General features: G+C 36.1%; 1 protein-coding gene and 1 long non-coding RNA gene across 2 annotated transcripts in view; both read left to right on the plus strand.

The window, feature by feature from the left end:
- UCHL3 (ubiquitin C-terminal hydrolase L3) overlaps positions 1-12,195 on the plus strand; it is a 44,497-nt gene that overhangs the window by 25,304 nt on the left and 6,998 nt on the right. The gene's annotated exons all lie outside the window — the stretch shown is intronic.
- Positions 3,709-6,471, plus strand: LOC142404974 (uncharacterized). The gene is made up of 3 exons (XR_012774019.1): positions 3,709-5,167; positions 5,587-5,726; positions 6,268-6,471. It is a non-coding gene; the product is annotated as an uncharacterized LOC142404974 (long non-coding RNA).

Raw genomic sequence — 12,195 nt, forward strand, 5'->3', positions numbered from 1 at the left:
TATAGAGGATATTCGCACCCATAAAGCGGCCCATGAATTTAAGTAACAAATATATAAGAAATAAATAACAAGTGAAAGTAACAAAATGTTTCTCCAGTTTTGCATCCAACATCTCTACCAACCTACTGCCACAAGTTGGTTTTGGTTTTTTTTTTTCCATCTCTCCAATCCATAACACTTCCAGTGCTGTTCTTGCACTATCTGTGTAAGAGACAGTAAGCAGCAGGCTCTAGCTGTGTGTTTGCTCACTGGCATTTTAGCAGGCTGGTCATGACAGGTGATGGTTGAGTTCACACTCAACCTCTTTCCCTCAGGCAGAAGAGAAACTGATTTGGCTCTCTTTTTCTTTACCCAGCTACTAATTTGGGGGGAAAAAAAAATAAGAACTTCCAATCCTTAAGACTTCCAATCCATTTTACTAATATGGCTGAAGCTAGACAGTGGACTAAAACTACTCAGAGAATTGATGTTGCATCAACTTTGCTCAAGGAAGCACTCTAAAAATATGGTAATTGGGCATGCAACAATGCTGTTCAATTTATTTTAAGGAAAAATAAAAATCTTGTGGAGGAAAAAGTATTTGAAAAATCTAGTTAATTTAGGTTTTGCAGAGCTCCCTAACCTTTGGAATTTTCTTTTTTGTAATTCCACTAATTTTTGATCACAGAAGTCGCCATTGTGATAATCTAGCTTGACTTTTGCCTAGCATAGGCCATAGAACTTAAATTTACATCTTCAGAGAGAGATAAATTATCGCTAATTTTGGAAAGATTTTTTTGGGCGCTCTGATCTCACCATTTTTTTTGTCTTAAAGCTCTGTCTTTACCCAAATGTCTAGCAAAGTAAATACTCTTGGGATACTGTCTGTTCTTAATCATGGATTGAACTGACATGGAGAATACTGGAAAGATTTTCTTTTTACCAGCTGCAGAAACACTAACTAAACTTACTGATGCAGAAGTTGATCAGCTAGCAGATGTGGTCCAATTCAGTTTAAAAACTGTAGTCTCAGTTACAATTATCAGCATTAATATGTATTGAAATGTTGACAAAACAAGTAGGTCTGTGAGGAGTGGAGTTTATGAACCTTAACTTCCGAAGAATTTGCATGTTGTACAGTCTTTTGTTGTATGTAAGGAAGTTCTAGTTAGGAACATGGCTTTTCCTTGCAGTTGAAATATTCATAATGTGTCTCGTTTGTGTGAATTCTGTGGTGTACTGTTGGAGATGAGCTCATGAAGCAGCTTCTGCCTCTGTGGAATACTTCCTTTTTCAGGCTCCTCTTCCCTGTCTAGCTGCTTATCTTCTAAAAGCTTGAAGGAACTTAATGTCTCTGAAGGTTTCACCACCACCACCACCAAAACAGGCTCGAAATGCTGTTAAAAGATTAGAAACACTTGTGAAGGAAGGAGGAGGAAGAGGATCTTTTCAGACAGTGTGATGCATACATTTAATTTGCAAGGATAATGACTTCTAAGGAAGAAAAATGCTATTACACTTTGAACTGTAATACAGACCCTTTAAAACATTGTGTTTAATTCAATAATGAGTAATTACTTAAGCAAAACAAAGCCTCAAAAGGTGGTGGGGAAAAATGATAGATATTAAGTACATCCTCTCTGAATATAATCTTAAAGCTATAATAACTCTTATATTGCTCATGCGGCTGGAAAAGTTGCACTTCTTACTGTCATTTCAACTTTCCCCCATCTCTGCTACAGGGCTTGCTGTACAGGTACTGTATAACAAGGCCACAAGCACTTAGTTTGTTGAGAGGAGATATTGCATGCTCATGGACCGAGCAGATGCAGAACATGTGGCAGGGCCTCTGATCCGAGGGTTGTGCATAGGAAACAAAGACCAGGATTAAAAGTGTTGTATCTCCTTCTGTTTCCCAAGTTTCCAGTCATGTTGCTATGCAGTTTAAAGCTTGTTTGATCTCTGTCCCAGTGCAACTAGCATTTCTTTCTACACAGTGACACAACCTCAAAATGGAAGAAAAAGGAAAGCCCCAGTCCCAGCATAGTTTGTTAGCTGATAGACAGGGAAGCTTCCTTAGAGGAAAGTGGCACGGGCTTGAACTTTACACTGAGAGGATGCCCTGAACTTGAGCTTCCAGATAGATGAATTTTTGTAACCACTAGGAAATTAATCAGTAATAAATATTTCTTCTAAGAAAGAAATGGTCATGCAATACCAGGTGCCACTTTGTCCTGTCAGGTCTTCAATGCATTAGACGTGGACTGAGATACTTTCCTGGATTGGGTTCCCCAAACAAGCTGAGCAGACAGGTCCCTGTTTCTAGAGCCTGACAGGTTTGGGCATGAGCCAAATCATGAGCTACTCAGCCCTACAAAACTTCTGCACTTTTAGGTACGTGCAGAAGCACAGCTTTTGGTGCCTGAGGAACTTTATAGGTATTTCCCTGAGATCTTTGATTAGATTTAAATGGCTTTAGGTTTTAATAACAGCTATATATAGGAGTGAGTTTTGGATTGGGGCAGATGATAATTGCCTGAACATTCTTTTTTTCTTTTTCTTTTTTTTTTTTTTTTGGGGGGGGGGGGAATGATGACGATGACGCACCTATTCCATTGAAGCTTTTAACTTGTTTATAATGTATTTTTTGCATTACAAACTATAAACTTAATATGCTTACTGTTTTATATGACAATAACATTCAATTCTATTTCAGGGTTTTTGTTTTACTACTTCAGATATTTGACCTGCTACAGTTTTCAGCACAGAAATATGCTCCTGTGATCTTTTCATCTTGTGAAGTTAGTCTAATTCTCTCTTCTCTGCAGCTTCCAGCTGTTAATGTCTTGTTTGAATAGAACATCTCAAGTTATGATTTGTCTTCCACATTTTAAATGAAATGTGAAATGTATGACTTTGTATCCTGTATTTGGAGATGTGTATTTACCATTAATTTCATATTAATATTGACATGTAATTCTATTTTAATATATATTTTTTATATTCAGTTGAAAACCACTTCATTTGACACAGTTTAATTTGTGCTTATTATTAAAGCAGTGCATGGAATTTTATGGCTATTGCAGCCTTGTTAATTAGACATAATCCAGTATTAACTTTGCTTTTCCAGAATTCCTGTATACTGTCTGTAGAAATTTCACTCTTACAAATGCAAAAGTGTATTTTCAGTGGGGAGGAAGTTTCTCTTTGTCTTGGTTGATCTCACTAGGGGACCCACTAGTACAGGAAATAAAGGATAAAAAGATTCAATGAATGGAATTTAAAATGAGGACAAATACTGACCTAGAAATATTAAAATATTAGTAATAGGTGCCTTAAATGGCATTCTAGGTTATAAATTCAGTTTTGATAACTTAAAGTCTTTTCTGGTCTCATTACATTCAGGCAAGGGACGTTTTTAATATAGTCTCATTATTTTAGCATTATTTTAGCAATATTAGCCAGAAAACAAAGAAATAAGTGCAATCATTAAGAATGGTAAAAGTGAGGAATTGTGGTAAATATGGTAACAAAAGTAAAAAAGGCTTTATAAAAAAACTTCTTTTGATATTCTGGTCATCACTGGACTGTTAAATCTTAAATTTGGTATTGGTCAAAGTCTTATTAATGGTTTCATAGTAATTACACTAGGAGTACTAACAGATAGGGTTTTTTTCAGAGCAAAAGTATACAGTTTAACAGTTTCCAGTCAATGGAATGCATCAAAGACAGAGTAAATTCCTACTCTCAACAAGTTTTTCAGTTTCATTTTTTAAACTATTTCTAAGTAAACAGTTACTATATTGCAGATTCCAGGAAGACTAACAATCTTGTCTGTTTTGATAGCAGAAGCTTACAAAATTGCAAAACATAATGTAGTGTGTCTTGCATTTTATCGTGAACTCTAGTCAGCAGAGCTCTTAAATTTCTGCCCCACAGCAGGTTCTAATCTTACAGGTTCCTTCCTCCATAGGGAGGTCTGTGGACTGTGAGGACTTCTAGGAACAGTGTTTTATCTGTTGTCTTTTGGAATTTTCTTAGGCAAGCTGAGCATAAATTGTTTTTAAAGCCATCTGGTACGTTATCCAAATGTAAAATGTCTCAGTTTAATTCAGTTCTTCAAGTGAAGAATTTGAAAAAACAATCAGTTGAAAAAACAATCAGTAGTACAGACAAAGTATAATAGCCATTAAATTCCTGTAAGTGTCTCTGACTCTTAGAAGTACTGTCATTGCTAAATTCCTCTTTCTTCATAGAGTTACATTTTTGGGCTGGAGGTTTTCTGGTTTTGTCCTCTTATGTGGAGCTGCTGAGATTTAGGGGTGGATCAGAATGCTTGAAAATCAGAAGCTAATTAAAAAACCACCTGTGACAAACCTGTGGAAAACTATACTCTGGACAGGTTATGAGACTTGATAACACTCCATGCTTATCTCTGAGCTCTACAGTTTCTACTGTACTTGGTGCTTGCTCTTTGTGAAAAATTCCTATCCCTGTCTTCATTCTTTAAGGTCAGGAATATGGGAGCAGAAAGAACTAATTCATTGTCCCACTCTTGACAGGAAAAGGAAAAAAAATAAAATTGAATGGGAAAGAAGGTGAATTGCTTAAAAAATAATACAAAGAAAGTAAATGGTTTTGACTGGCACTTATGCATTGATTAAATAAAGTGAAAATAATTTTTTCAGAGAAGCTATCTAATACTTGGTTTTTGAAGTCTACTAGAATTGTTCCATTGAGTGCATAATGTGGGACCTAAGGAACTGCAGTTTCTGTTCTGCTTGCAAAACTTTAATGGATTCACAAGCAGCTGGCAGGTCTCAGCGCAGCTAAGTGGGGTATTATCAATGAGTAAGTTTTGTTTGCTAGTAGGGTTTGGTTCTAAGACCTGTACTGTTAAAACATTTCTATCAGTGACATGGAAGACAACATAAAAATACACCTCAGAACCTCCAGGCAGTGTAAAATCAAGAGATAGTAAAGCACAAGACATCAACACAGGACAGTCTGTATTGGCCTTTAGGTTAGCTTTAAACGAAAGAGTATTTTTCTGATGCCAAATAAAATGAGCACAAAAGATAAACTATTTCCTGGCAGAAGGTGAGGGATTCTCTGAAAGGCTGAAGATGACATTGGGGATTTTTATATGAGCTGAGAGGAAAAAGTAATGGTGGATGATAAGCTGAAGGTGAGCCGCTGGTTTGACATTGTGGCCAGATGAACTAATGTAATCCATTGTTCCATGTTCATATCATCAAGTGGGAGTAAAAAGGTTGCCTTTTCATTTAGGAGTAATGTACTTAGTAAACTGTATGAAAATGTTACTTACTGTCTCTGTAGCTATAGACAGGATTGATTGAAAGCTTGACTTGTTCTGATTTATTTCAGTAGTAAAAAAATTGCTAAGTTTGAAAGTTTGGTTTTGTTTTGTGAATATGTTCTGATCCAAACAAAACTTGAACTTGATTGGTCCTGTGGCCTGTGTGGGACAGAAGATCAAAACTAAATCATCACAATGGTCCTTTCTGATCTTAATATATTTACTGTAACTTTGTCAGTTGCAGCTGAGAGTCATTTTTAATACTTCTGTGGTCTTTCTTCTAATAGTAACAATTTGAATGGTTTAACATAGTCCTACTGCTTCCACGGATACTAAAGGGATCCTGAGTGTTAATGGCAATACTGCCACTGGCCTGCTATTTTAGAAGAATAGGTGAAAAACTTAGGAAGTTGCATACCTCACCACGGTAAGCTTCCCTTTTCCTTTGCTTTCCTTTTATGTTAGACATGGAACAGTAAAGAAACTCTGGGTTCTGTTACAGTAGTTACTTGATTCATTTTAAATCCCAGAGTAGCACAACCTAGATTTCCCAAATTACCAAAGAACTGTTGCTTACAGTTTTTGTAGCTGTAGACAAAACTGATTGCTCTCTGTTCTCAACTGTTTCTTCCATGAGATGATACTTAAATCCTCTCCCTCCTCACTTTCCAATAGTCTGTCTCTTGAATGAGTCAGTTAACCTGTGTTCATATTAAGAAGTTCAGTGGGTGTGAATAACCTCTAGCTTATCTGGTGATAAACTTCAGATTTGGGCCTTGTCTTTGCTTATTTTCATTGTTCTTTTGTCTTCTCATTCAAATTCAATACGTCCTTGATTACTATCTGTGTAGATTTGATCAGTTAAAGGACAGTATAATAAATGGTGGACATCATTGCAGTTGCCTTTTTAGATATGTTTACTTCAAGTTTAAGTGGGCTAAGTATGTTCTTTTTTAATGTTTATGTAGTCGTCATCGTCCTCGCTGTCTTCACCACCATCCTCATCGCAGCCTCAGGTTAGCCACAGCAGAACGAAGGCTTCACCATTGTGTCACTCTGCATCCCTCTCCTGGGCCAAACGTAATCATGTAGGTCCTGCAAAGGCTACCAGTCCGTCAATCCGTCTTCGTCGTTGGCGGCCCTTGATACGCCTTCCATCTGTTGGGCTTCATTCTGTTGTAAGTGTAGTCCATCTTCAGTCTTTTCTTACTCTGACACGACTGGCCTTCTGCCATGTAACTGTGGTCTTCAAGGCATCATTTTTTGTTGGGGCCTTTTCTCAACCATTCTTAGGATTTCTTTCTTCTTTTTTTTTTTTTTTCTTTTTTTCTTTCCCCCATGTCGGACAGCAAAAGTACATCACTCCATGCTTTGCTGTCCAGGTATTTTTGATTCAATATATGTACCAAATCATTTTGAAAGCATAGATGAAGTTTGCCCTTCATGAAGTGGCTTTTTTTTTCTCCATAGGCTCCACATCCAGCCTCTTCTTTTCGCCTCATCTTCATGATCTTTCATTTGGATGTGCTAAACCAAGGGGCTTCTAATTCTTTGTCACATGATATTATTTCTTCTGTGTTTGAGACCTGGTTTATGTTCTCATATCCTAAACCTAGTCTCCTCTTTCATTCTAAGTCTTGCTTAATGGTCCCTGGCTATTTCAGTAAAGATGAAATGTTTCCTGTAATCCCAAGGGGCTGGCTTACTTTCTCACTTGACATCTGTTTCTTTATCCAGTTTGTAGACATTCTAATAAGTCAAAGCTTGTCATCAAATACCATACTTACACTTTTTTCCTTCTTCACTCACAGGGCACAAACATATCTTGAAAATGTAGGAAAAAAAATTACATGCACAGAATAGCCAATATTTCTAAACTGTGCTATGACTACCATCAGAAACACTAAACCGAAAGAATGGTTTAGTGGTATTTCATCCTGCTTCTAAGGAGTGATCACACTTTTAGTATACACAAAAAAATCTTGATATGTAGAAGTGAATGGTCTTTGAAGCAAAATTGGGACAGTGGTTTTGTTTTTATCATTCTTTGGTAATAACCACGTTTCACCTATGTTACTAGAAATTCTTATTTGAGGTATGTGGATTTTTTACTGAGGTGAAATAAGTATTCTGACTGTAGTCCAAAGAATTTCCTTTTTCAGATCTGAACAGATTCCTTTTACAGATCTGTCTTTCCAGATATGGAAATCCTTCTTAATGTATTATTGCTATTAAAAATTAGTGTGGGAATGCTTCCACTTCTTTACAGCTTTTATATTCTTATCCTGATAAAAATCTCAAGATGAGACCTTTTCCTAGACTCCTTTCTCTTTATGTGAATAGTAATTGCTATTTTTAAGTATCTAGCTCTCTTGTAATCTTCAGAACTATGAAACATTCTTGATGTTATTATTTGGAGCTCGTTAAATACCTTGGGATTTGAGGAGGCATGGAGTTAAGGACAGAGTTAAGTTCTCCCCAACTCCCCCCATTTAATATTTATGCCATTAACATTGGGAAACCGCTGACATTTTACCTGGGGACTTTTTTGTTTGTTTAGCAAAACTTGGAAAATTCTACATCATATTTCTGTAATTTGAAACTGGGATCTTGTATGAATTTGACCTATATAAGTTTGTTGTTAACAAAAGACTTATTGAGGAAGACTTGAGCTTGAGTGTGCCTGCCTAGAACAAAAACATTAATTGACCGTGAGTTTACTTCAACACTAAATAAACCATGACTTATCCAAGGATGGACATTACAGCATAATCTGTTGTGATTATACTAGAAAAACAGTGTTGGCAAGTTGAATCTTACTTGCTTCAGAAAATGAAGCTAAAAACAGCTCCTCATCCATTAGCAGTGAGCATTTGCTTTGAAAATGTTAAAAAAATTCATTCAAAAAATTAATTCAAAAAATAAGTGGCCTTTAACACAACTGTATCTGGCAAAACAGAAGCTTGCCACTAAAAGTAGTTTTAAAGTATTACTCGTTAACTCCAGAGATCCTGACTGTCTCCATCTGACAGATTAAAATTGTAAGTCCTATATGCAAAGGTTTATCACTGAATACGATATAGTCTGATATTTATTGGTTACTGAAATGTTGTTCTTGTCTTTACACTTTTGTATAACATACCTTTCCAAGAAGATTCAAGAACATACAACCTATATGTAAATTAGTTTAATATGCAAAAAAACAGACAGCATTTTGGGGATTAAAGCTGTCTCAGTTGGCTTGATAATAAATACTACCTTGTCCTTCAAGTTTTGTCCTGTCAATGCCCTTCAACAAGTATAGATCTGATCATTCTGCTAGATGTACAAAGAGACTGAATTGGTCTCAGCATTGTATGAAAATGTTCTAGTATTGCTTTTATTAAGAAATCTATGCACTTAAATTTAAGGGAGGGGAGGAAACATCCTGTATATTGTATTTAAAATACAGTTGAACTTTCTTGTAGTTCTAAGTACATTTCCACTACTTAACCATTGACAGACAGAAAATAGCTTGTTTCAAAATTAAGAGCGAAAGTCTTAATGATGGGAGACAGTATTTATGCTCCTTAAATAAAATCACTTTCCCTACTTGAAAGCTTTCCTTGACATTTTAGATAAGGTCTCCAGATGAGTTAAGAACATATCATAGAAAAAAAGATATTGAAAATATTGTCCTGAAATGTTCTATGCAAACCTGATAAATTGCAGTAGATGTGGCAAATTTTTAAGCTGTAGGTAACAACATGCTTCATTAGTAATGTTAACTTTTCCTCAGTTCTTGTAATGATCTTATTCTTCCAGCTCATCTGTTCTTTTAGTGTAGCGTCTCTGCTTGCCTTAGAATCATTTTGCTGCCTTTTATATGTCAAGCGAATCTCTTAATTCTTTTTTCTTTCCTACACTTCTCAAGTTGGAAAACATGCTCTTTTTTTTTCCTCCCATTTACTTTGTGTCAGATTAAAGTTCCTGGTTTTTTAAAACAACAAAAACAAAAACCAAGAAATACCTATTTAGAGCAGCATACTGCTGAATAATCCCTCTTGCTTGTGGATCTAAAGGGAGATTTGTGTTTGTATAAACATTCTGTATCCAGATACTCTGGTCATTGATAGACCCCATCTCTGAATTTCACCTTCTTGCTTGACATTCTCCCATTCAAAATCAGATGCTACTGTCCTGCAGCTTGGAAGTGTACCTCACCTGACACTTGTGTGTTCTAGCTATAGTTGGGGACATAGAGTTAATAAGCTTGAGACAGCTTGTCTACCATGACAGCATGGTAGAAAAATACATAAGGCGGTACTTAACAAAGGAACTTCTTGTCTGTTTTTGGGTCAGCACTCAAGACAGTCCCTCAGCACCTTTCTTACAGAAATTCTTTTTCATTATTCTGGACAAGGGATACTTTGATCTAAATTAGCTATGTATGTTCAACTGTGAAACTCCAGAGCATTTCAAATACCGTAAACTCACTGCAGTATATTGAGCATGAATAGAGATGTCACTGTTTTGTGAGAATGAGCCAGAAATAATCTTGCTGAAACTTGTGATCATCATTCCAGTGGTTTTTGTTTTAATTGTAGTATTTTAACCAGGATTCAAATGCCTTTCACAGGCCTACACAGTACATTTGTCCAAGCATGTTCTGTGCTTCAAAATGGAAATTACAGATGCCTAATCTACCCAATAGCAATTGCATCACTTTTTCCCCTTCAAAATTTATTGAATCCAAACCGTATATAATGTTCTCTTGTGTAAACTTCATTTTTGAATAGGTTTTTCTTTGGCTTATTCTAACTCCTGAGTGCAATTGTATAGTTAAACCCCTAAGGTTTTTTTCTTCTCATAGACTTCAGTTACTTTTGTCATGATCTTTCAACTTGATGCATCTGAAACTTCTTATTCTTCAAGGTTCTGCAAAATTGTCTTTTCTTTATCAGTCTTTACCGCCCTTCTTCCAGAACCTGACAGACTCTTGATGCCAATTTCTTGACTTAACACAAGAGGTGTTCTTTTCTTTCCCAGTCACTACCTGTAATGGAAAGCATTCTGCTAAACTGGTTTGTGAGACTTCTTGCCTCACTCCATTCTCTCAAGAGCAAGTGTAAGGAAATAATAAAAATACAAGATCTAGTTGGAAGAAGTTGCCTGAAATCTGTCATGTAACATTGAACCTGTTTTTATAATGTGGTATTTCATAAATAAATTTTAAGTGGGATGAGGTAAGGACTTGTTCAGTATGTCCATGAGAACAAGACAAAATTCTTTTTTTCCCAGTTGTGTGTTTGGCCCAGAAACATTTGTCCCCAGTTTGGGGAATAGAAACCAGTTGCACATCAAATTTGATGAACAGTTTTGTTCTAAGTTCAAAAGATTTCAAATGCATGAAAATTGAATACTGACTTTTAGATTGGGATAATGTCGTAAGTGCATTAGCAAGATAAACTGTGTAGGTGATGAAATATACTTTATTAGGCCATCTGGTATGATTGGGCAAACAGTGATATAGGGGTGTACCATTGAGCTTGTGAAGGTTAGTGCAACAACAAGAAAGAAGAGTGTTGTAGTTCATGAGGAGAGGGCAGAATGCAGTGGTGAAAGGTAAAATCAAGGAATTTCTCAGTACAACAAGAGGGAGTAGGAAGGGTTACCATTTGTACGGTAAAAACTTCGGGAAGTGCTATTTTAAAAATTACTGATTTGAAATCTGCTAGTGAAGAATAGAAGAAGAAATGTAGAGGCTCTGTTTCGATAACATGAACTAATGGGTATTGGCCTGAGAGAAGTCAATTAAAATTGACTTCTCACAGCAGTCAACAATTGTTTTTTATTTAATTTGAATGTCCAGTTAGCAGAGAAGACAGTCAAATTCTCTGAAAAATCGTGACTCAATGATCTTAAAGGTCTTTTCCAACCTAAATGATTCGATAATTCTATCTAGGTGCTTTTAATGTGGTATCCAAGATTAGAGAGCATGACAACCTTGGCTGTCACTTTTGTATATGAGACTGGGTATTCATGAAGATATGCTATATTATCATTGAGCATTATCTCAATAGCTTGAGAACAAATTACAGCTGAGAAGATGTTCTCAGAGTGCTAAACTTCTTGCATTTTTCCTCTTCAAATCAGTTTCAAGTCTACTGGTCATTATTTTTCAGTTGTGGGGGTTTTTTTGGTTTTGTTTTTTTTTTTCTTTTGAAGAGATAAATTGGAAAAGTCATGTCCACTAACCCATGCTACCAAAACTTATTTCTTATACTAAGGTTGAAACCATAGCATAATCTTCTGTAAGGACCCAAGATACTGGTATTTGTCCTCTTTCTTTCTTTTCCGGTTGGGAAGTAAATACAAGTTTTCTTTCACTGAGTGCTACAGCTCTTCAGAAGACTTGAAAAATGAGTTTTGAATCCCAGAGGCTAGTTCCAAATCCTGGTTAGACAATAATCTTGTTTAGACTTCTGTGTCTTTCTCCTTCCTTGTGGTTCATACCTGTGGTCATTCAAATCTCCTGTCTCCTTTTGCACATTGAGTGAGCTTCTAAGTGAAAAAAATCAAAGGAACAGGTCATCCCAATACTTTTGACTGATGTTGATGTTACAGTGGTCTTTGACAAGAAAAGTAATCAGAGAAAAGCCTCTGTAATTGCTCTGAAGACACTATCTAGTAATGAACATGCAGGCAACCTTCTTAGAATTAGGTTCTCTTCTTCTTTTACGCATTCATACAGCCTGTTCATTAAAAGCTGAAAACTTGGCCAAAGGTGTAGCTTTTCAAGGAGACCACAAAACACATCTCCCTGAAGCTGTCATTCCCTCTTCTTTCCATTCCTTTGAAATGTAAAATCTTCTGGTTCAAGTGTTAGAATTTCTAGAGCTTCCCAGTGAAGCAGA

The sequence above is a fragment of the Mycteria americana genome, chromosome 1, assembly GCF_035582795.1.
Source record: "Mycteria americana isolate JAX WOST 10 ecotype Jacksonville Zoo and Gardens chromosome 1, USCA_MyAme_1.0, whole genome shotgun sequence".
Taxonomy (NCBI): Eukaryota; Metazoa; Chordata; class Aves; order Ciconiiformes; family Ciconiidae; genus Mycteria; species Mycteria americana.